We start from the raw sequence: 26720 nt of genomic DNA on the forward strand, positions 1-26720 counted from the left end.
CTAGATTTTAGGCTCGAGTTTGCCTCTGTTTATACATATTCTTCCCAAGTAGATGATTATACTCCGAAACCTAGCACTTGATTTTGTCTCAGAAAATAATTTTTTTTTAATAGGTTTCACCTTGATCTAAAATTGTTAATTTTGCATATAATAGGCATTTCTCAAATAACGATCTTTCCATATAGTTATTTTTGCGTATACAGAAAAACAATTGCCAAAAAAAGGGGTGTTTTGAGATATGGACTGCAGAGCAGGGTGCCATCAATGACACTTAAGTAATAATTTTTGAAGCTAATACCTTCATTTATAGATGTTCTACAGTGTTTTTTTTTTTTTAATTCTACATCGAAAAATGATCACACATGGCAATGTTTATTTATTTGGTACGAGTACTTATCCATTTATAAGCTACATAGTTTTCAGATCCTAATATGAACCACTCCATATTCGGGAAATGGACCTTAACGGAAACATCAATAACTCAATCAATTTTGCTCGTAATGTCTTTAAATTTTGGGAGGGGAGTTTTTAAAATAAAGGGGTAAAACATTTTTTCAAATGGAGAAACTCGGAGATACTTGGTGTAAAACCTTACTGATTTGACATGGAATTCCTCATATATCAAATTTACTATAACATTTCATAGTCAATTACTTCATTAAATAATTATTTATTTATTATTTTCAAAAGTATATACCAAACATCCTGAAATAATATTAAAAATTAAAAAGGAATACTAATTGAAATATCATAAATTGACATTTCAAGTTTAAAACTATCCCTTTTAATTATGGTCCATCGACTTAAATGTTTTATATTGAAAGAATTAACATTTAAATAACAAGTTTAACAAACAGAGCCAAATCAAACCCGTAAAGGTTATAGTCATTTTCTTAAATAGAAAATACATTTTAAAACAACAACTGCGAAATATTCACCACTCAGACACAACTAAAAAATACAATTTAATTAATTAAAGGCCTTTTATACGTAAAGCAATAGTTATTTATAATTTTAAGTTCATAAAGTATACTTGTAAGGCCATATTAGTGGTCAAAAGTCACAGATTGGTCAAATTCTTCTAAATTTGTTATTTGGCGTTTGAACTAGGGTGTACCATTTTTAGAGTGATCTGTTAAATCGATCTTCTGTTGTCTTTTGTTTCAAAATTTATGATTTTATTTATGAATTCTAGTTCAAATCAGTTTTTGTCTGTTATGTTGTTAGCCCCTGACAATCGTAAAAAACAAGATAATATCCTTATATATTATTTTTGAATTAATATCCAAGCCAAGAAATTATTTATGTATAACTATTACCTATTTCAAGAAATATTGTTCTTATCAATTTCAAAGAAGTTAGGAGTCATACCCCTCATGGACCCACTTGTGAGATGAACCCTTGTAGTATAAACTACATTTTGATTCATATAACATATAAAATTTATCATGGACAGTAGAAATACTTGATAAATATGTTAAAAAAACACAAAGACAACTGCAGTAAAAATTGAATAATTTAGCATTTATATGAAAAAGTAATTTTCATAGAAAGCGTTTTTTTTTTGGCCGGAAATAAAAATAATTTTTTGTAAAGTACTTAAATTATACTCTTGCCTCCAAACATTTTATTTTATTTAAAAATACAATTATTTTTATTCACTATTTCTTTATTTTCTTTCACTTATTCCACTATTTATAGATACTAATTAAAAGCCCTGCACATGCTTATAAACTAAAAAATAGATGGTCAACTCCAGCTTTAACATTTTTCTTTAAATTAATCTTCTTACCTATATATGTACGTATCATTAAAAAGAAATAACTATTTTCTTATTTTTTTAAGGAATTTTCCTTCGATTCTTAATTTTTTTTTATTAATTATGTCCATACAAACAACGTCCATTAGGTTGTTTTATTTTCAACGTTTTTCAAATTTTGATTGTGGCTAGTGCATAAAAGTTCTAATATGATATTAAAATTACTTATGCAATTTGCATTGTTCTACAAGGTCGCACATGTTGATCAAATTATGAAAAAAGGCAAAAACATTTTTCACAGTAAATTTAAGTACTAAGAAAATATTTTTAGTTAATTTGTATTAAATAATTTTGATAGAAACTTTTTAAAGGTATAATAAGTATATATATAGTTTTCCAATGAAAACATCAATAGAGAAGAAAGTCTGTAGAATTGGATGATCTACGAATAATGTGCCTCATTTTCTTACATTATCAGAAGAAACATTATTCTAGGTAATATAAAAGTACTTTCAAAGTATTTATCATATTAGCTTATCACAAAGATGTAAGAAAATTTGTCAAAGAATACACAAGTATATTTTAAACAGGATGAAGACATGACTTCAGCGTGTTAGAAAATACTTGATAGTTGATTTGTGCTTTCCGTATAATGACTTTTCACCACCTTTGTAAATTAGAAGAATTCTATTGAACGACGTAGCTTAGGGGACAACACTCTCAGGAGAAAATATTCTCTTGAACTCAGTGTCAGCGCCCGGTCGTTCCTAAAGAAGGAAATATACTTCATGTATTTGGATTTCAAAGGAAAATCTGAGGTCAGATAGAACAAATGTTATACTACAATGTTTACTTATACTTAATCGAAGCAATTCTATCTGGCCATTTATAGGAGTATTTAAAAAAATTAGAAGATTATTTTGATTTAGTCACGATTAAACATAATTTATTTATCTGTGCTTCGTCAGGAAACACAACCAGTTGAAAATACTTTCACTTATAGTCAATTATTTTAATTTACACTATTTAGAAAGTTGGAGAGACAATTGGAATACCCTTTAAAATATAACCACCATATATTGGATAACTGTTTTTACTGTGAGATAAATGTTTAATATGAAAAAAAAAATGAAATTTTTATATATATAAATACAAACAAATAGGTTTTCAAATTAAAGTCATCTACTACTTTGCATAATTTCCCATTTTAACTCATTCAGGTTTTTATAAAAGTCTCTTGATAAAGAAATAACAAAATTTTTAAATTATGTAAATCCATTTATTTTATTTTTTTAATTTATTCAATAGGTTCATTAGTTATCCTTTACATGTTTAAAAAAAAAGTCATTTTGAAATTTTATTATTTTAAATGAATTTACTTATGATTTTAACCAAGTTCTAAATGAAAAGTAAAATATCGTGCTTGATGAGGTCTCTTTATACTTGAATAGCAGTATGGATAAAAATCGACTTGGTCTGGAGATTAGAGACCCATATAAACTTAAAAATCGAACATCTTAAATTCTCGTAAGTTTTACAATAATTAATTAGTCTACGTCAAATAGTTTCCTCAGACCCAGTAAACTTACGCTTATGTTTCACAAAAAAAAAAAAAAGAAGCTTTTTCACAAATATAAAATCTGATAGCATTGTAAACATTTAGTATATCTTTGTCTACAAATATAAGATTCCCGGCCTCTTATGAATATATAGATAGAATATCTTAAAGTGATAGGTATATGAAAAGTATCCTCCTTTTAAACAGAACGTAGGATTATGAAAATATATCCTAATAATGGTTTGTTGTTATAAAAATGAGTAAGGTTCTAAATCCCAATCATTTTTAGCGTGCAAGTTTTTTATTTTTTTGGAACCTCCACCGTTTTTTGATTTTCTAAAGCTGTTGTCATAATTTTTAACTCTGGAGGTAACCACGAATGTATTTGCTCATGAATGATGTACAGTTATGCTCAGTTCTTGTAAGGAAATTATAAGTGTAAGTCCCCCTGGGACTTAGAGAATAATTGAGGATCAAATATTGAGTGATTCCTGCCTTTGTCCTTTCTTGATGCAGAATGTAACATGTATTTATTTCCTTCGTCTCATAGCTGCTTGCAGCTAATCTAATGAAACGTCATGACAGCTAATCTTCCTTCTGTAAATATTATTTATATCAATTGGTTACTAAGTCAAATTTCAGGATTTTTTACACATTGACAATGCGTATTATTTCCAATCCTTCACATTAATTTATCATAAACAAAATAAGGGTTTTAAATATAACATACGAAGAGTAAAATAATGTTCTAAGACGATTCAGTACGAAATCAAAATAGATCATGACCGTCCCCTCTCCCATGCAACCTTTTATTAGTAATGTATTATTCTACATATGTCAGATGATTGAATATAATAAACTGAGAAAAACCAGTATTCAAATATTCTATAGTCTTTTAATATCTCTACTTGATACAAAAAGAGTCGTATAACTTTTTTTTTAAATATACAGGTAATATAAAGTATAAATATTTCATGATCAGAATATTTATAATACTATCTACAAAGTTAATATAATTTTACATGTATCATATATAAAATTATATTATTTACTTTATGAAACTTATTTACATATATAATCGTATAAAGAAATCAACATATAATTTATAATTATCAAGTCACACCATAAATATAATAACTAAGTCTAAGTAAGGGCGGGGGTTATTTGACTAACCCGTACTATAGTGATACCGGTATACTAACACATTTAAAACGGTACTATAACAACAAATATTGAAAACCGTACTTCCATTTCTACTTTGTCATGAAAAAAAAAATGACAGTCAGGTGATATAACCACTTATATTTCCTTCTCTTATCCTCCAAACAAAATTTTCTTTTAGAAAATTAAACATTTCTTGAACAAAAAGTACAGAAATATAAAAAAAATATTAATATAATGAAAACATTAGTACGAATAAGTGTTTTATCAGTCCTTATCTATGACTGATGTCGTCAGTGTTGTCCAGTTCAGTCTTGGTCCGGTCCACTTTCGTCGTAAAACTGATTAAGTTCGATGCTGAACGACATCACTAAATATTGTTTATTGGACTTTTGTAGAGCGTGAAGGGAAGGGTGGGGCGTGAGATTTATTGTACTACTGAATATATAGCTGAAAAAATATCTATGCACATGCTATCAATGCTGGTGTCTTTAGTTATCTGATAAAATGAAGAAAATGAATGTTTAAAAACCTCAAAATTTGTTTTAATAATTTGGCATAACATATTGTTAGGCCCTTTATATATTTTTTTAAATGATTTTAAAACTCAATTATTGGAAATATCAAATTTAATAAATTTCAAAATACGAGCATTCGAATTTTCATGAAAACTGATAAAAATTAGTCAACTGAATTTTATCCTTGAATTAAGATGGTGTGTTTCTGATTGTTTTTACCTCAAAAGGCAGTAAAATGACTTACACAAGCCAAATTTTCTGATTTTGTGGCTTTCACAAATTTCTTTTTTGAATATTATTTGTACAACATATAAATGAATGAATAATATTTTTTACCTTGAAGTATATAAATAAAAGAAAAAAAGCATAAAATATAGTTTTCAGGAACATGATTCAATTAATTTTATTTCTTTTCCAAATTGGAGAAAATATCTTAGAATTACAAAAAATGATGGAATTCCTTTTGAGGCCTAAAAATCGGAAATTTTATACATTGTAAATATAGATTTCCTCAATAAACTGTACATATATCATTAATCCTTTTCCGAAAAATTGTTATTGAGCAAAATGCCAGGAAACCAAAAATAAAATTTCAGAATCCCATAAATTTCCAGTATGAAAATAATTTATTTTTTGAGAATTAATTAATTTCATACAGGCGGTAGTTCTTTCCATTACTTTTTATCTGATAAACAGAATGTGTAAGCTAAATATGCCGCTAAGTTTTCGCACACTATTGGGCAAATGTGGTTACTTGGGAATCTGATTTTTTTTGTTAAATAGTTTAGTGAAACTTGCGCCAGTGAAAAAAAAGGAATCAATTTCTTTAATTCATTGCCCAAAAAATCTTTGAATCTGCACCAGGAGCAGCAACATAACCATTTATCGAGCTTTTTGGTTTTGAGACGTTGGTCCATAAAGTTAGGAGATACAGACGAAGTTCCCAGCCCAAGTCATGGTGTTTGGGGTGATAAGCACAAAAAGCTAATTCATACCACCACATGTGTTCTCCAAGCCCTCAGAGTCAACATTGACGCCTATTTGGACGTTTTAGAGACCCAGGTGAAGCCCAGTATTGATATGGTTGCCAAAAGGTGGCCTTACATGTGGCAGCAGGACTTGGCTCCATGCTGCACCTCGAAAAAAGTTTCAAATGGCTCTAAAACAATTTTGACGACTTAATCTAGACGGACTTTTGTCCTTATAACTCGAAATCTTAATCCGATGAATTTTTTGTGTGGGGCACGATCGAACGACAAACCAAACGAACCCCCTAGCAACATGAATGAATGCATTCCAGAATTTGTGAAGGTACCAAGTGGTGAAGGTTTGCTCCTGCTTTGGCCTCGTATAGAGACTGTTATTTGCGACTAAAGGGATTTATTCAAAAATAAATCAGAATCTATCTTTTATAATCTGTCTACATTTTTTCATGTCGTAACTGGTTAAAAAAACCTTTTTGAAGCACAGATAGCTTGCACACGCTGTATGTACTTCCTAATTCTTTTTTAAAATATGAGATCATATTTAAAAAGGATTCCTTATTCGACACGCAAATAACTAACAAACAAATAAACAAACTTTGCATGAGACATGAAAACATAAATTTTGAACTAGTTATACTCATGCATTTGAGAAAAAGTAATTCATGCTTCCCAAGTGAAAAAGGTGAATAACTAATTTTATATTCATTAGTAGGTTAAGGTTTTGCTATATATGCTACGTTTGACAGCTCTTTATTTTATTTGCACTATTTATTTAATAGTAAAAAAATTATCTTAAGGGAATCTTTAACAATATGTATTTGTATTTTTCATATACAGAATTACATAAATGAAGTTTTTATCATCAATATTTTTGGATTGGCATAAAAAAATTAAAAAGACTCCTGTCATATCAGTCCAGTCCTAATAAAATGTGTCATTCAAAGAAAGAGTCCTTTTGGGCTTTTTATACTAACTAAAATCGATTCAAACACGATTACTTCTAATATAGTCACTATAATTGTTAATTTTGGCCAGACTGACTATTTTTTCGTTGGAAAAATAGTGACCACGACACCTTGGAGGACTACCTATGCCATCCCAAGTTTCCCTTAGAAAATGTGTTGTTCTCAAACTTGATTTTGTTGATTTTTCCTTGATTTATTAAGGGAACTTATACCCAACACAACCTTCATTTCTGCTTTTGTTGTTGATTGTAGAGTGTGTGTCATTCCAAGGAGTGCCTTTGTTGGGATATTATTTAGTATTTATACTCCACTGGCGCGGCATATTCCATTGCTTTTCCACTCATTTCCAATCGAGGAAAGTATTTGGATCTGAGTTTGTAGGCCTTTGCGAAGACTAATGCTCTATTTCTACTAATTAAAATAGCTTAAATAACGTAGTAACTAACTGCATAATTTTATCTTTGGAAGTCTTATAATAATTTCTTTCAAACATACAAGATACCTAAAAATTAAAGCAGGTGTGCGGCTAGAACATATAATACTCAATATTTAACCGTTCTATCTAAGATTCCTGATTTTTGTTCGTTTTTATATTCTTCATTCCTAGATAATAAAAAGATAGCTAGGACTGTAGGGCTGGCTCATTTGTCTTCATTACTGAGGAATGGTAAAAATATTGGATCGATAAAAAAAAAGACTGGAAATTAGTCCTAGTACCAATTCAACACAAATCTTCTAACAATTTACTGTTTGAATGTCCGGGGAAAATATTTTGCTTTTAGGGGTTTTATACTGGGTGTAAGATCCCAATAAATTCAGGAAGATAAACTATAGAATTATATAAAGCCTGTGACATGAATTGCTTGCAAATTTTCCAGACGTTTCTTATTTGTCCAAATGTTTCAAAATTTGACAATACATAATTCCCTTTTTGTTAAAAGTAACAAATTGCCTACATTTATTTTCCTTTTATTCTAAAGAAACATTTTATTTTCCCTATTGACATTTATTAGTTGAGTGGAGTAGTCTATAATGAAAAAAATACATTTAAAAATTAAAAAAGGTTAAACGGTTGTTACATGTGCTCTTTCTTCTTTTTCGTTCATTATTTTATCGGTTGTCGTGGTGTTAACATCTCCTTCTGAAAGAAGAATTCTCGCCTATCTTAGCTGTGAATTGATTCAAAAATGCCGAACAAAATAAATATATATGAATTTGAATATAATTATAATATTATTCCTCCACTAATACTATTTTAAATGTAAAAGGTTCTCTTCGTCATAGCAATAATTCTTCTCCTTCCCATAAAATTATATAACAGGTAGGTGATATGAATAACATTCTTATTCAGGGGCACCATATGTCTTGCTCTCACCTTCTCCTCCTGCTTTTTTATTTATTTCAAACTACTAAACTCGATTTCTTATATGTACAAATATATTTTGATAAGAATATTTATGTGGACTCCATATGTTTTACGTTAAATACCTAGGCCTAACTCATGTTCCTCTTATCCTCTTATAACAATTCAATGTTTAAAGTAAGTGTATTGAAATGCAATAACGAACCAATTGATAAGTATGACGTTCTTTTCAATGATACATAGGATACAGTTAGGTTAAATTGTATTAAAAACACCTGATTATAATATAAATACATTAGAACCAGGTTTTTATTCCTTTATTTTAATATGGTTCATTCAAAGCGAACCCAATAACTCAAAAACAGCATCATTTTCGATTGATTTTTTTTTTCAAATTTGGCAAAAATTTTAAAATTAGTTAAAAACACAAAATTTCATCATATTTTGTCTTCCAGTTCAGGATTTAGACAGGATTTTGAAGGTTTTTGAAGATATCAATCTACTATAAAAACGATTTAATACAAAATTGTTTCATCCTTTTGTTGTATTTTATTGTATAATCTCACAAAATGAGGAACCCTTCGATAACTTTGGTGTCCTGAATGTTTACGTACTCAGCCTTCAGCCTGTATCCTAAAGAGAACTGCACGGGATTCATAGCCTTCTTGTTGGATGCAACCAGGCGAACATAATCACTGTAGCAGTGTGTTTGGTGGTGGAGACGTATCAGTGCTCCTCTGCTACATGCCTAAATGTAACTACTCGATCCTTCTGTCTGTTGAATACAGGGTCAACAGAAAAGGTTTTCTCATCAGAAAAGATCACAATGATTCCACAGGTTCCCTCTGTCCTCCTGCCTTTTTAAAAGTCCTGGCCACCACTCATGGGGACTTATTTATCTTCCTGACCATACCAGCAACTGAGGAAAGCGGGTTTTCTTGGAGGCCAACCTTAGAGGGTTGGTGGACACTGAGGATTTCCTCCCTCCTCCTAGAAAGTATCTCAGGATCTCTTAATCTTCAACCGCACGAAGACGCTGTAAAATTGTCTTCCTCGGAGGCCCAGTCTGCTCCCAAATTGCCTTCTGGGACAATCCTGTGCTCATGGAGGCGACTAAAATCATATATTCTCTTAGCAATCGACCTATAATTTTGTGTTCTACATCATTGATCTTTGAAACATTGTAAAAAAATGACTCTTAAAATTTGCATAATAGAGGTGAGTAAAAAATAATGGTTAGCCAGGTAAATAGGTATTTTTATTAAAGTTCCGAGTACAAATCTGCAGTTACAGATATTACCTGGACTCATCCCAAGTTCAGAGTGACTTTCACTATGCCTACTAATACATTGCCTCGTTTTAATAACTTTTCATAAGATAATCAAATGTGAAAAAAAATATAAGACTTCTATAAAATAGTATCAATTTAAAAAAACTATGTAAAATATTAAACATTTGATACATTTTTGATACTAATATAAATATTTCAATAAGACAAATTTTCTTTAATAAAATATTAATCTAAAAAGTTGATAAAAAAGAAAGCTCACTTATTAATGATTAATTTTTTTTTCTACTAGATAATATTTTATAGAAGTCTTATATTTCTTTAACATGTGCTTATCTTATGTTTATGGAGTTGTAACGAACATTAAGTTAACTAGAGTCGTGTATATAAAATCATGCGGCAGTTCAATTGTTATTTTAGGTTTTGATCCGATCTCCTTTGCTTTATGAATATTTTTTTTTATTAATATAGGTATGCCCCTATAATGTTGCACCTTTTATCAAGCTTTCAAGCAGACCTATTAAATTGTAAAAAAAAATTATTTTTGTTTGTTAACCTGGTAATAATTAACTATAATAAGAGTTTTTTTCAGTAGTTGTGAATAATAAGTAGTAATTTGTGAAAGAATCTGAAGGCCTACCAAGTACTTCAAGGCCTGGAAAAAAAAGTTGGCATATGTGTATTGCATCCATTGGAGATTATTTTGATGGCGATAAAATAGATTTTAATGAGTAACTGTGAAATTTATGTTTTAATTGACAATTCGAGGTAGTAGGGGGGAGGATCGATTTGAGACGACAAAAAAGAAAAATCTGACTATTTCCATTGTAATGATTAATTTAAGCAATTGTAGAATAGTGTAACAACATATTTGAAATACATGTTACGGTCTAATACATAATGACCTAGGCTTTATATGGGTACATTTTAGATATATAGAAAGGTTTAATACTTGTTTTTCAAATATCCAAACATACAACAATAAGCTTTTTTCTTAATATCAATGGAAAAGATGTTTTTATTCATATTGATTGTTAATGCTTCAAAATGACCAACATTTAACGTGCTGACGTCAGATGCAAACTCTTTATAAAACATTATTGCTGTATAAAAATAGTCATAAACTACATTATCAATATATCCATTGAATATTCAAATATTAGAATTCTATTATATAATCGTGAGTACTAATGCAAAAGTACTCACAATTCTTCTTTTAAAATTATTCAACTCATTTTTAAAAACAAGTTATGTTCTTTGCTTATACAAGTTATAACTTGTTCACTAACAATAGATTACAAATATGTCTTTATTTTTTTATTTTGGGGAATTTTATATAAAATAAAAACTTTTTGAAATTTGAAAATAATTTATCTTTCAAATGTTTTAAAAGAATTTTTGCTTAAATTGATTTTTTTCCATTTTATTCAATAATAGAAAATTGCAGTGTACAATTAAAGCCGTCTCACTCTTTTATCCGTCATAAACAAAGTGACAGTTCTAAATGACTGATATTGTCAAATACGGTACAATATAATTAATAATAATTTTAAGAATCAAAAGAGAATTTTAATCGGAATTAGAAAATAACGTGTATTTGTATATATATAAAATAGAGTTTGTATTGGTCTGTGTCTTTGTTTTATAGGGACCCAAACCGTTGGACCTAGGAGGCTAACGTTTTGCATGTGTACCTCTTTTGAATCTGGTCAGGCTAAGAAAGGGATGCTGATTTTCGTGGGGTTTATGTAAAAGGGGTTTATTGCATACCCAAAAGACGAAAATTGTTTTTGGAGCTCTAGAAGACTAAAAAGAAGGTTGACTTATAAACCAAAATATGACAGGCGTCTCAAAAAAAAAAGTATAAATAAGAAATTTTTCTAAATTTGTTCAAATCAAAAAAGTTATGGTAAAAAAAATCGGTAATAATTGCACTTTCGTTTTTCCAAAGAAATATTGAATTTGTAGATAAAGTTTGTAGAAATACATCTATGAATTCGTTTGCATATAAATATTACTTATAAAATTGATGTTTAACTGAAATATCTGTCATTTTCTAATTAATTTTTCAACTTTCTACAATTTTTTTCATTATGTCATTACACGTCAATTTTTCATTTTTAAAAGAAATCCTAATACACAATGCATTTAATATACAAATATTTTAACTCAAGTGTACAATTATTAACTAGCTAAAAAATAAACCCCATCAATTCTATCCTTTTTGGGCTCGTACGCAGAAATTATAATGCTAAACTTACTTATACGAATATATGACGTTGAGAAAAAGTAAATATTAACAGTTTGAATTTTGGGGTTTTCACAAGATCCTATTATTTATGCTTAAAGTATTAACATATTTCTTTTTTCTCGGAATCAAATATTTGTAGCAATTTGTTTTTGATTTAGGATGTGTCATGTATAAATAATAACTACAATATTATAATTTTGTAGCTACATTTGTGCACCTCAGTTCTCAATAAAAAAACAAAAAACAACCGACGTTTCACTTAAACCGTTAATTTAATTAAATTAAACTCGATTAAAAATCTCTGAATATTAATATAAATCCTCATTAAGCCATTTTAAAAATTAAAATAAAATTACATAAATAATATTTTATTTTTCAGGAGCATACCGAAAAGTATTACTGAGAAAATATTGATTTAAAGATTATAAAGTACTTTTATAAAGTTGGGGGTGTATATTGTATGAAATAATAGTTCACTAATGAAGGGTTTATACTTTTTTTTCATCAGCAAATTTACCTTTTCTGATGGGAATAATAAAAAAAGTGCGTTTATCAAAGTTTTTATCCTCTCAAGCCAGCTATTAGTGTAGTATAATCCATTTGAATTAAAAAAAAATCTGCAGTATAAATTAGACATTGATTTGTAGTTGCCATATCTCACTAGACTCCTTCCACACACTTTCTTGATAGCTTTCTAAACAATTTGGCGTCAAACCCCAAGATCTCTTGCTTGAGCCCACATGGATTTGAGGGGATTAGCCTGGGATATTTTCTTTAACTCCTCCGTGTCCAGTTTAATATTTTTGATAGATACTTTCTTCCTCTCCAACTTTTCAGCATTGCTGACGGCGTGAAAGGTGGTTCTGGAGTTACCCAACTGCGTGAAGTGTGCAATTGGACATTTGTCAATCACATTCAAGTCTCATTTTCTCGACTTGTACGTAAGCTAGATAGCTCAGGCTTGCTTTGTTTTGCAACTAATTAGCTATGCTTAAATATCTCGCAATATTAAATATTTCAGTCTCTCAACCTTTATAAATTATTAAACTATTACAATGGACCATCCGGTATTAAACATAACATCTCAAAATTTAATTCTAGTCGAAGTGATAGTTGTTACACGAAAAAAAAAGAAGGAATATATCCTTTAATTATAAAAAGAAACTACAAATCATTGATCACAGCTTAAACATTTATTATTATTAAAGGCAAAGTGTACAATTTTTTTAGATGATCAATCGAATACTTACAAATTTATTAAGTACAATTTTTGACTCATATCATCTTTTTTTGAATGATTGATTAACTTTCAATGTATCATAACAAATGAAGATATTTAAAAAATATATACTATTAATCAATTATATATATTATGGATCAGATAAATCACTCTGACATACCCCTTTAAGATCCTACCCTGACTGACAAACGTATATGCAATGAAGCATCAATTTATTATAAAGAAGCATAAACAAACCTAGTAAAATTATCAATACTCGTTGCAACTGACACCTTAATAGAGATAGTTACAACATCTCCAATTTCTCCTCAATGTATGAATTTTAAATTTTGATAAAATTTTAAGAATCAACTCATCAATATAAATTACAGAAAAAGCAATGAAAGCTTTCATCCAAGTTATCACTTGTTCTAACAGGAGTTCGTAGTACCTGTCGGCAACTATCATCGTTTGGCTAAAGAAAGAATGGCGTATGAAAACTGCTGTTGCTCCTAATGACTATAAAGGGATTTTGCTGACCAGAAACTTGGTTTTATAGACGCAGGGGACATAAGCTCTCTGTGGCCAACCATTTTTTGTTCTAGATGTTGCAGGATATGTCGACAGTAATTGTTTCTCATCTGAATATATGATGATTCGATTACAGTGAGACTTTAAGCCGTTCTGCAATTTTTTCAAGGGGAGCCTGGGTGACCTTCCTTTTGTCTGTAAGGATATATATTTTGTAGAATCGATATTACTCTTACTCAGGTCTGTTTTTATGGCCCTGGAGACTGTTGCACGGCTTACTTTGTACTTTTTGGAAGAACAATAATCGGGAGTCTCAGGAGATGCCTTCAAGGACTGTTTCAGCCCTACAAGGAATCGGAGAATGCATTTTTTATCACTCCGGGACTTATGGGCTTTCCTTTTTTATGTCCAATCCTTCTTCTAGCGGTTGTAAGCATACATCGTAGACTTTGCTCTATGGATACCCGAGCATCTTCTTGATGTAGGCTGGGCTAGATCCTGTGAAAGCCAATTCGATGATGGTGTTTCTCTAAGTCTCGACCATCGTAAATACTTGTTTTGAATCAAGAGTTACCCAATTAACTGAAAGCTAATTCTCAACCTCTCACTTTAAAATCAAAATTACTAAGTTAAATGTTTTCCTTATTGTTCAAGATGTAGTTGAATATGGTCTAAATTTACCTGCACGCCCCTGTATATGGGCAAAATCATCAAATATATTACGGCAAAAACAAAGAAAACTGACTAGATTATACCCACTCAAAATCAGTTTTTATCCAATATTCCTTGGAAAAGTTGACAAAAATAATTTATTTTTATTTGGAAAGGAGCACAACTTTTCCTTCGGCAATTTTCCACTAAAATAATTGTACAGTAAAAGCTTGGTTTTACAGAGATTCTACATTTCTACACACTCAATCCCCCACACTTTTTAAAGATCTACCAAAGTTTAAAATCTTTTTTTTCCTTCTCTCCCAAGACGGTACACTGCAATGTTTTTTATTGTTCTTACCAGAAAACGTATATTTGCGGAGAAAAAATATATCAATCGAAAACAGGGCCAATGATATGAAGGAGAGCAATTGTACAAACCATAAATTTTTTCATAAAATAATTCCAGTGATTATTTAATAATAATAAATATTGTGATTGAAAATGCCAAGATTCCATTAAAAAATGGTTTTTAAATCATGCTTAAGTTATCAAATTAAATATGTAAAAGTGTGATCAATTTGCTTCCATTTGGTTATTATAAAACTATAAATGAAGCATACGGTTTGCAGGGCATTACTCTATGCTAAGTATTTTTCCAAATTAATTATGATGATATCATTTTTTCAACCTTTATTTTTTGAACTCGAACGAGCTCTAGCAAGAAATTATCAGTGCATGGGACTAGGGTTATGCCTAAATACTTTTGTAATTGAACTTAAGTGTCCGTAAGTCCTATATTGTAGTACTATCACTTATATATTTTTAATTATTAACGAAACAAGAGTACTAATATTTAATTTAATTAATCAGTTCTGAAGAATACTTTTCCCTCCTTCATCTATATAATCGTCTCATAGTAAAAATACAAACACAACCGGAATTAATCTATATTATAGACAAAATATAAAATTCCAACAATCAAAGTTTGACGCAGATCGTTAAAAAAAAAAGAAAAACAACACAAAAATACTATGTAATTTAAAAATACAATCACAACGACAAAATGTATAAATCTAACAAAAAAGAAACATACGCAAAAGAGGGAGGGACTCCATACTGGATTCAAAATCCTTAATAGGTTAAACAAAAAATAAATTGTATCACGGGTGTCTACAAGGAGTGAGCTGGAGGGGTTGTAGCCCTCCTCCCCTAAATTTAGGAATCCTTGCTCTTTAATGGAATTTTGTTTAATAGTGAGGAATCATTTTAGGGGAAAATAGGGTAAAAAATTTTTATTGAAAGACTTATTTTCTTTAAAAAAGGTAATTCGGGGGAAATATTTGATATTTTTTTCAAAAGAATTTAATATTTGATATTTTTTTCAAAAGAATTTAATATTTGAAATTGTTTTCTAACAAGTTTAATTTCTGTGAATAGCTATGATTTTTTTAAAACAAATTAAAAAAAAAGTAATATTTATAATTTAATTTTGAAGCTTTCTTCCAAAAAACCGATGCCCCTCCCTAAATATATAATCATGGTGCAAAACGAGCAAACCTATCTCTTTGTTCTAGTTTTGAGTTGTTCGTAAATACAGTTGATGTGGGTAGAAGATACCTCATCCACTTCTCCTTTAAATTTGTGAACAGATTTATTATTACTAATTTCCATCCCACTTTCTCGCTACGCGAACCTTCCTGACTCACCCTATAAATATCTTTGGAGAAAATCAGCCTGGAGGGATTATCTTATTATTTTTTTCAATAGCCCTTCAAATAAGCTGAGTGTTGAAGGACTCCAGTGCAGTATAGGAGGAGTTGTGTGGGCACATACTTTTTTTTTTAAATCACATAACATCAACAATCCCATAGTATGTGACACAATGTTTTCCAGAATATGTTTTAAATTCGTCTCTGCTTTTAAAGTGGACATTAAAATTGACAAGTTCATCATTAAGTTAAGTAGAAGAGCCTCAGACAAAAATGGGCTCCCAAACGATGATGACATACTCTTTCAATATAATTTAATTAATATTTTTTTTTTTTTCAAAAAGTTTAATTTCTTGAGAAAAGCCATCAATTTTTCAATTTTTGTTCAAAAAATTCAATTTTTTGTGATAACTATAAATTTTTTCTGAATTTATTTTTCGAAAAATTTTAAATTTATTTTTTCCCCAAAAATTTAATTTTTCAAAAAAATTGTAAATCCAAGATCCCCCCGCCCGCCCCTTTTCCAAAAAAAAGTATATTTATATATGTATATAATCCTTCATCTTTGGCTAAAGTCGATAAAAGTTTTTCAGGTCCTTTTTATTTCTTTCCACACATTGAAATCCCGTGATTTTTTTAAACTAATATACTTTATATTATTTATGAATACTTAAGTACTTTTTAGCACCTTCGACAGAAATATTTGTTATCAATTTATTTATTTTCAAAATGCATTTAAAACAATAAATAATTTTCCAAATTTGAATATCTTCTTGTTATGTTCATGAAGGGAGTCTTTGACTTTCAATGTATTATTAAGTTGGATCTGTTAGAAAATTTATCATTACTTCTGATTTTTTGAAATAGAAGCAACTTTAACATAACAATTTAACAAAGTGTAATTCTACGCTTAAGATGATAATATCTGTCATCATCATTTCGGATGATAAATTATCTTAGAATATAATTTCTAAGCTAACTGCGAGTCATTTTCCTCTTATTATAAAAGATAAACTCATCAAATGGGATTGAGATGAAACAATTAGTACAAATATTATTCATAGTACTTGTAATTGTAGTTAAATAAATTGCAGGTACATGTAAATTAATTAAATACCTCAAAAATAGGCATGATGCTTGTACTTGTAGGTATTTTTTTCGATGTTTTCTGAAGAGGAAAAAAAATATTCCACTATTAAAATTGAAATTAAGTTTTAGATAGTGAGCCATAAAGGTTTTTTTTTTCAAACAGAGGAATGCTCTGAAGCTCCTCAAGTCCTGGAAGGTTTTTGAAGAAATGTATTTGATGTAAGTTTTTATTTTATTTTTATTTTTTCTTGATAATATCAATCTTAGTACTATTATGTAATCCCACAGTCTTGGACCAAACGATTCTTTCCACCGCTGCGCATTCAGCAGATATCTTACAGATAAAATAATTGGAGATAACAGATGCAAACATAAGAATGTCATAGATTGATAATTTTGTAATAATACTTCTCCATTCTCTTTGAGGCCATTTAGTAATATCTACAGATAACTTTCCGTATATCTTTGGGAGAATATCTGCTAATAATAATGACAATCCCCACCCCAATTCGTTGGGAGGTCTTTTTAAGGCGGATATATCTGTTATGGAAAAGTATTTCATGCCAAATTTCTTTCTCTTTATTTACTTTCTCAGCTACTAAGGGAATGGTCGACAACTACATAAATTATTTTCGAAACAAGATTGGTATTATGTAGATCTGCAGCAGAATGTAAGTTCGACTAAATGGAGGGTCAGGGTACTTCAAAGTTCTATACTAAACCCAAAAAATTACCTTGTTGCTCACTTTATATGAGCTGATAACCATAAGTGGTAATGGTTTCCACTGACCTAAAATGAGGATTGAGGTCTTCTCCCAATCGTTTTTCAATCCTAATTTCACAGAAAACTTACTGAAAGCCGAGTACCGATTGAGTTTTGCCGTTGTACAGAAAATATACTTCTTCAGGTCCTCTACAGACTAATTATAATTGGCACAGGCCTCATGTTCGACCCTCCCCCAGAGATATGTTCTGGTCTGTGCTACTTGCATGCCAAAAATCCATCCAAAAGTGAGTGCATTTTATGGCCAAGACATCCTGCACTTCTTTGGTCTTATGGGCCGTGGCACCCTTATATTGGAAGATTTGTTTTCTTCATCGGGATATTCAATCCATCCAGCGAATTTAAATTAAAAGTGGAAAACCAGAGCAAGAAACAATGGCAAGACTGTAGCCTCACGATATTGCTTAGGTCTGCTAAGGCTTCCAGCGCCATTTAGCTGAAGTTATCCAGAGAGGCGGATCTCATTATAAACAATTGAACGTCATTAAATGTGGCTCTTAACTAATAATAAAAAATGATTATTTGCGTTCGTTATAAGCTTTTAAAGATTTTTAAAATTTATTTGGACCATCCAGTATTATGCGTCACGTTACTTCACTTTCTGAACTTATTTCCTTGCAATTAAAAGGTTGTAATAATTTAATTTTAACTTTCTGCTGTCGCTGTCTCCAATTTTGAGATCAAAAGTGAAAGAATGACGTGTGTGCTAACATACTCAATACTCCCTCAAAAAATCCATAAGAATTACAAAAACTGTCTAACTAATGACTGATTTTGACCTTCATTTATTTCTCTTTTTTGAGGAGAAAAGCAGAAAAATTCTAAGAAAATTACATATATATTGAGTAGAAAAACAATCTTATACCAACAATAAAAAGGTATGATAAATCAAAGTGATTATGCTCATTTCTGATTCAATCCATCACTATCGCAATCGATTGCTTGCAAATCAATTACATAATTCTATTAAGAATAGTCTGTCAATAATTATTTATGTTATCCTATTATTCAGTATAGAACCATTTCCCCTCAGATTATAAATCTTTGTTAGTGGTTGATCTATTTTTGTGTCAAATTTGCTTACTATAAATATGAATTCCATACAAAAGTATAAAGAGTTAAGCCTTCTTTTTAGATACTAAGGCCTTGATTATAACAAACACTTTTTGTTTTTAGTTAAATATATCTTAGCTATTTGTCGAATGATAAATAAATATATTGAAGATTATTTTTGGCGTAAGAGAACTATCAATTCACCAAGTTGTAAATAGGATCCGTATCTAGTAAATATATAGGCAGGAATTATTCCGATATCAATCCTTAATCATTCTCTGAGACCACAAAGGACCATTATACGTACGTACTTCCTTTAACTCCCCGACAAAAGCATCAGCATTACTCTCCATCATTAATGAACACAACTACTTTATACAAAGAATTAAGGAATATTCATTATAGTTTTCGAAAATTTAACACATTGTTCAGTAGGGCAAGCCGAAAACTAAAAAGTTAGAAAATCAATATGGCTAGTTATATTTCAATGTTATGCATAAAAACACGAATACATGCCAAATTTCAGATGGGTGGGAAAACGTTTTTAGCTCCCAAAACGGGATTGAAATATCCATGTCGCATATTGTTTTATTATATCTTATTTCTTAGCACACATTACATGGTATTTCGAAAAAATCAACTTCAACAGTAAATAAATTATTATGTTATTCATTGGTATCTTTCTCAAACTTATTTAATTCACTAACTCCCTTCGAAATATGTTTTTCAGCTACATATTCCCTACCCAACACAAACTTTTTTATGTAGTAAATAAATATATTTATTAAAAAATAATTTTATGAATACGTGATGCAACAATATAATTATTAATTTAAAAATCAGTTAAAATTAAAAAATTGATTATAAAGTGATAACTTATTTGTATATTTGTATAATCATAGAATGACTTCAACAACTCATACAAAATATAACTTTTATAAGGTGAAATCTAAATCTTTAACTAAAAAAATCTACTGTGACAGATATTAGTAAAATTTTAGCTATCAAAGTTATAGATAGCTACCAAACAACTTCAATTACTTCTGTCAGAGCAAAAAGGCAGCAAATCGGATAGTATTATATCATAAAAAGTATAGAAATCTGTTTAAATCTCTTACTAAGAAGTTACTAGGTTAACAATAAAATATTGATTCATTGATGAATGATTCACATTCTTTATTTGCTATTTCACCTTGTAAACGTATAAATTTTTCATCCTTAAGAAGATAGAAAATTCCTGTTATGGAACAAAACTTCCTGTTTGATCAAAGAAATGAAAGAAAATATTTATTTATGTCTTAGTTATGTTTATAAAGCAACAATTGCCCTAACAGAAAATAAATTAGAAAAAAAAGAATGGGACAACTAACTTCCCAAACATTCCAAAAAACTCCCTTGAATTGATAAACCAAATACAGATTATGCATTTTCTATCGTAGGTAATAGTACCTACGAAGATTTTTATCAACAATAACGACTCTTAAGAGGATAATACTAGAAGAGAAAGGATATCCAAGTAGTAGTTTCAATGACAAAATAAAATATTTATCTTCATATGTAGAAGCATGTGACATTTTAGGTGTGTCCGAAAGAGGGGCTGTATTACTATCTTCGTCTCTATAGGATAATATTGAAATTATCAATTAATCGAACTCTAAAAATATCATAGACAAAAATAAAGTTGGAGAATAATAATTAAAAGGAGAGAAGAACCTACAGGAAATATTTTTCAGTCAGTAACAGCCATATATTTTGATTCAAAACGAGATGATTCATTTAATAATGTAAAATTAGCTGATAAGTTTTACCAAAAAAAAAAAAAAGAACATGTGTCCTTGTTTTCGGAAATAAATAACTAGCATTTAGGACGTTTTACCAGAATACTGGAAAAGCTTGTCCGTTGTGTGATGGAATTGTTAGCTTAAATAGATAATAATTCTAACTCAAATATGCTATTGTAATTCTTCATGTTTGTAAAAAAATACTAATAATAAGTTTACTTAGATTGATTCTCTTAAAAATGGCTGTTTCTCAGGGCTGGTTTTACGTAGAGTGGGCCTTAAATAAAAATAAAATGCTAAGCTCCTTTATTAACGTAAAAACGTGAGGTCTAGTCCAAGTACCCCCTTAAAACGCGTATTAACTATAGTTATTCTTGTTAAAAAACACTAAAATGCTGCTGGTCAAAACAAATACGGGTATTACTATTTAAATTCTAAAAAATATTTGTTTTTGGATAAATTTCGGCTTAAAACCTTTATTGTTCTCGATTCTATTTGTTACTTAAATCAATACTATTTTATAAAAATCTACTTATGAATAAAATTATGGAATAACCCATAAAAATATTACTAATCTGTTTATATTAAATATTTCTGATATAATAAAAGTAATTTATTTAGCAAAATTAAAACATAAGAAATTTCAATCGAGTGTCGGCAGCTAAGTTTTTTTTTATAACCATAAATTTTGCATACTGTTTTTCATTAGTACGTATCATCTCTTTATCACTTGGTATTTATCAATTTCCATGCGTGGGGTTAACCCCTCAAAATGGCCTTACCTACTGTTCAGGTTTCAACAACAAAAAGTCTCGCACTTGTCATAAGTTATATTTTCTAAAATTATATAATTAAAAATACGTGCTAAACGTGTGAAACATTTTTTCTAGTTAGTATTAGCTGTTATCAAATTTCTATCATTTTTTAGAGAGTTCATCTCAGGGATCATACATTTATGACGTCCGGAAAAAGTTTAAATTTTTGACCCCGTCCACCTTTCTGTGTTTGTCCAAAACTTGATACCCTTCTCAGATTGGACGCCTAAATTTTTATGTAGCCCCCCTGTTAATGTTTGATATTACATCTTCATAAATTGGTTGTAGTATTTTTAGTATTAATAAACCACCAATTTAGTTTTGTGGATTCTCTTCTTGTACCCTTCCCTTTCAATGATTGGAGAATGTTCTGGTACTCTTAGAGATAACTTTTTACTCGGTTTCACTCCTCTTGAGTTTTTCTATGAAATTTTTGCTCTTTTAAATGGGGATAAGTTCGACGTTAAACTTTTATTAGTTTTTCATACTGTGCTGGTAAATCCTTCATTCTTTGGTTTTCATTGATTTCATGCAACAGGGATTTCCTCTTAGAAAAGTGTGTTTTATTGATGTAAGTAATATGCATTTGTAAAATAAAATATATTGGTTATCTTGAAGACGATTAATGTACTTCACATTGAAAAGACTTTGTTAATTAATGAAAGAGTAATCAGTTCTTAATGTAGTGGACTCCGGAAAAACCAATACCCCCCTTCCCCTCAACTGAACTTAATAAATATATGATCCCTATGTACAAAGTGGTTAAGTGTGAGTTAGAGTAGAGTTAAGGATCAACATTGGAGTGAATCTTCCTTATATTTTTTTTTTTTGTTATTTTGTTTTTCAATACTTGCAGCTGATATTTCCTATACTCTATCTGCAAATATATTATTATTCCATCACCATATATTTCTTGGTCAATTGTCGATTTGTTTACTCTAGTTTCTCATTATTTCAATGTTGATTGCTTATGTAATCAACTCAAATTACATATTGTTAAGCTTTGAACAATTCCCCTAATTAAATTCAGAGTAATACCACTCAAAAAATATATATATTATGTTCTGTGTAACTCAAGTAGTACTTAACACGAAAACAAAGATGCTTAGTTTGCGTTATATTGCTCTCAAATATAGGGTATTCAATCAAGGTGATTGAAAGGAATCTCAGTTGTAAGTAATTGCCTGACTTGATTAAATTTTTTCACAAGTGACTTTTGGCTTATACTTGATTTACTAAGGAGACTTAATTAACTCATGTAAATATGATTAGAAAGATTATTGTTAAGGTTCTGGACGAGGAGGGAATAAATAATCTAATTCAGTGTTTAAAAAGAACATAAGAAATATCTATTAAAAAATGCCTTTTATATAAACATTGATTTATAAAAAAAAAATAACTAATACGTTTGAATAGAGAAGAAAAAACAATATTAGATAAATCATTCGCAAGCTTAGAAATCTCAGATCCTCCCCAATATTAAAAGCTTAGTATCCCTAACACCTCTTGCCTCTTAAATGCATTGCTACGTTATAAAATATACACTAAATATTTTTTTCGTATCATTACAATACAAAAAATGACATTTTATTACTAGTCTTTAAAGTAGTGTTGAATCAGGGTAAAAAAAATAAAAATACTGGAATCTTGTTAGTCTTGTCCTGATTAAATTTTTCATTCCTAACACCGGTCCTTATTGGTCCTTTATGGTAATTCAACATCTCAAAAGACATAATTCCCAACTACGATTTTGCAAGTATTTTTAAATAAACTTATACATAAAATTAGTTCTCAATCAAACCTTTTAAAACTTGACACATAATTAACGTGTACAATTTGTATTACAAATATACTCAACATAATTATAGCAATTTAGAAATGGATATCGACCAAAAAAAGAGATTTATATAGAAATGATAGAAATTTGTCGATCTACAATGATTTCATTTTATATTTTTTTAAATTAATTAAAACAAAACGAAAAGTGTTGGAAAATTAAACAATGAACGATTAAAAGTAAACAAGTCACCAAATTTAAGGTATATGATTTATTAAACTAAGCTAATTTGAGAAAAATAAAAGATTAAAGTGAACTATACGATTTTAAAAGGTAAAATGCAACAAGCATGTACAGCAGATATACTTTTTACAATTTTGTTATGTCATATTTCATACTGAACAAAAGTGTCCCTTATTCCAGTGTTCTCAAATCTCAACCAATAGACTAGAAACTTGTGCATATACACTTATATCTTACATATTTAACTCCGCAAACATTTTTTCAAATATAGATAAACTAATATTGAATTTCATGTAGGGTGTAAGAACACAGTTCATTGAGTAAACAAGCTCGACAAGACAAAGGCCCAAAACATCTATTATGCTCAATCTCCAGATTTGAACCAAATAGAGATATTGTGGTAAGAGCTAAAGTTCGGGAAAAGTGACACATAAGTATGAATGAGTTGTGTGATATTTTGAAAAATGCTTGGAATGTTATCACACCTGCCTATCTTGAAAAACTGACAGCAAGAGTGCCAAAAGTTTATAAAGTAGTGATAACGGAATAAGAAAGATTTTTTAATGTAGCTAAAATTTAAACAATAATACATAGATTTTTTTCAAATAAATAGTTATAACTATATATAACCTTGATTTTTTTTCATTTTAATAGCCTAATTACTGTGTTACCTTGATGATAAAGTCATAGATAGTTAAAATTTGTTTTGCCATTTGGTATCATTCTTTTATTTTTGTCAAAATTTTAGTTCTTTGTTTCAAATTAACACATAACTATTATTTCAGTTACAAGCTATCAAAAAAATTTTAATTTATTTTGAGTTCAAAGTTCAAAATTTTTTATTTGTGTATAGCTTAATGTGACAAAAGAAAAGGAACTCTTACATATGGTTTCTCCTGTCAAATCTGGGTTTTATTTAGATTGACAGACATTCAATGAAGTGAATGCTATGAATATGCCACTCATTTATCACACCTTAGATAATTTCAAGCGCGTATCATAAGGTTACTTTGAAAATACAAGAGGTAATTTTTTAAGTCAGAGGAATGACTAGTAAAGTTAAAAGCTGGTTCAAGTTTTGGAACTTATAGAAGCCCTGACCTAGAGTGCATTTTTCTCTTAGCCAGCATTGCACGATGCCTCTTTTTTTCACTATCGTTTTATAAATTTTTCATATCAATTTGTTCTAAAAGCTCATTTTAGGGGTTTGTTCGTGAGGTTGTCAAATAAATATGAATAACCTGCGAACAGTAACAGTATATTAACTAAATAATATCCGATTATTAAATAATATTTGTGTTACAGATATTAAAAAATATTGCGTGGGACTATAATGGGACTTTATATCAATGTACTCAAAATATCGGAAAAGGTCCATTTTAAGTTTATATGGTTATAAAAAACATATATATTTTATTTCTTGGCCGATAACTATACTTGAAAATAATACAATAATGGAAGAGGGTCTGTCTTTTAGTAGTTGTTCCCTCATTATGTGTTGTTGTTTTTTCAAAGCTGCTTTAACTATTCTTTCATTCTTGAGGGAGAACATATAGGTATAAGCTTTAAAGTGTAACCATACATATGTTTGCTTATGGATGACAGAGAGTAATACTGAAGAGATATAAGTTTAAGTTCTTGGTGCACTTGTAGTGGAATTTTAAGTTTTTGCTCTCGTTTTTGTCTTCAAAAGTTCGATTGGATAAATTACTCCAAACGGCCAATACGGATAAATAATTTGAAAATATGAATTTTCAACGTGTAAATAAAGATTGAATGATTTACGGTACCTATCCAACTCCCTTTTAGTTTCCAAAAAATGTAGTTGTGTAAAAAAAAAAACCCCGGATTATTGAGCAAAAGATAAATAAACTTTTATGTCTAATACAAAACAAAATTAAGCACTTGGAACTACAACTAATTTTAGGTTAGTCCTTAGAAAACATAGTAAACCCGGAATTCAAGAGTCCAAATCTATAGCCCTGTAACTACTAGTTATTGCCTATGTCAATGCTAAATATGGAGCTGTGTTTGTGCTTATTTCCTTCAGTTCATAGCTGATTCATGCAAATTTAATTAAATGTCGTGGATGTCAAGGTGTTCTCTTAAAAATCATTCTTCAAAATGTCAACACTACAATTTTTTTATTCCGTTTCTTTAATTATAACTGACCAATTGATATCATTCAACAATTTTTTGCATTTGGATTGAGAGGGCGTGTGAATTGTTCTATTCCGAGAAAGATGAAAGTACCATTATAGCCAAAAATTTCTGGATTGTGGTCTACAAAGAGCATAATTTTGTTCAGGGCTTACATTATCTAGTGGTATACATTTTATTTTTTTCTATTTTTCAAGAATTTAATTTAAACAAAAGGTTTTATTAGGACATTAATTTTTCAAAATCATCTAAAAATAGTGCTTTGAACAACTTTTATTCAATATGTGAGCCCTCAACTTTAATTATTGTCTCAGTACAAGGCATAAATCCCTCGCTAACCTTGGCTATATTGTCAGACTTCTTCTTGATGGAAGCATCTAGATATGGGTCACTCCTGTTAGGACTAGCACACACCCTTTCCCCTAGACGCGCCTAGATAGAGTAGTCTAAGGGGCTTGAGTCCGGAGAGGAGGGCGACCCCATCTTGAAGTCCCAAAAGTTACACTAGGAACAATACGATTGAATGACATGTTATCATGTGCACACATTCTAGCAATTTTTTCCTGAAGATCTTTATTAGGGTTTGTTATTTGTTTGAAATATTATTCAATAAATTTTGTTTTCTACTAAAATGATCAGATTGTTTTAAAGTTTACTCTTCATATCTTTATAAAGTCCAGATGTATTTGAGCCTTTAGTCATTAAAATACTGCCACATTTTTTTGGAAAGAAGATCCTAAATTTTGCTGCACTAATTTTTGCACACTTCAACAAAGTCACCCATTTTGCTAAGAACTGAGCGCCAATGTGATGAATAGAAAAGAAAAGATTAAATTGGTTGAGCTTGCATAATAACATTATTGTACTAAATTATAATCCACTAGTAGATATTTATTAGTTATTACAAATTTAGGACAACAACAATGCTAGAGATAAATACTACAGTAGAGGAATTTCCTGGGAGTTGCCAAAAATTATCAAGAATCCATAAAAGAAGTTTCTCTAAAATTTCCAGAAATTATTGAATAAATATTTTTGTCTCTTAGTAAAAACTGT

Source organism: Lepeophtheirus salmonis, chromosome 3 (assembly GCF_016086655.4).
Source record: "Lepeophtheirus salmonis chromosome 3, UVic_Lsal_1.4, whole genome shotgun sequence".
Classification (NCBI taxonomy): domain Eukaryota; kingdom Metazoa; phylum Arthropoda; class Copepoda; order Siphonostomatoida; family Caligidae; genus Lepeophtheirus; species Lepeophtheirus salmonis.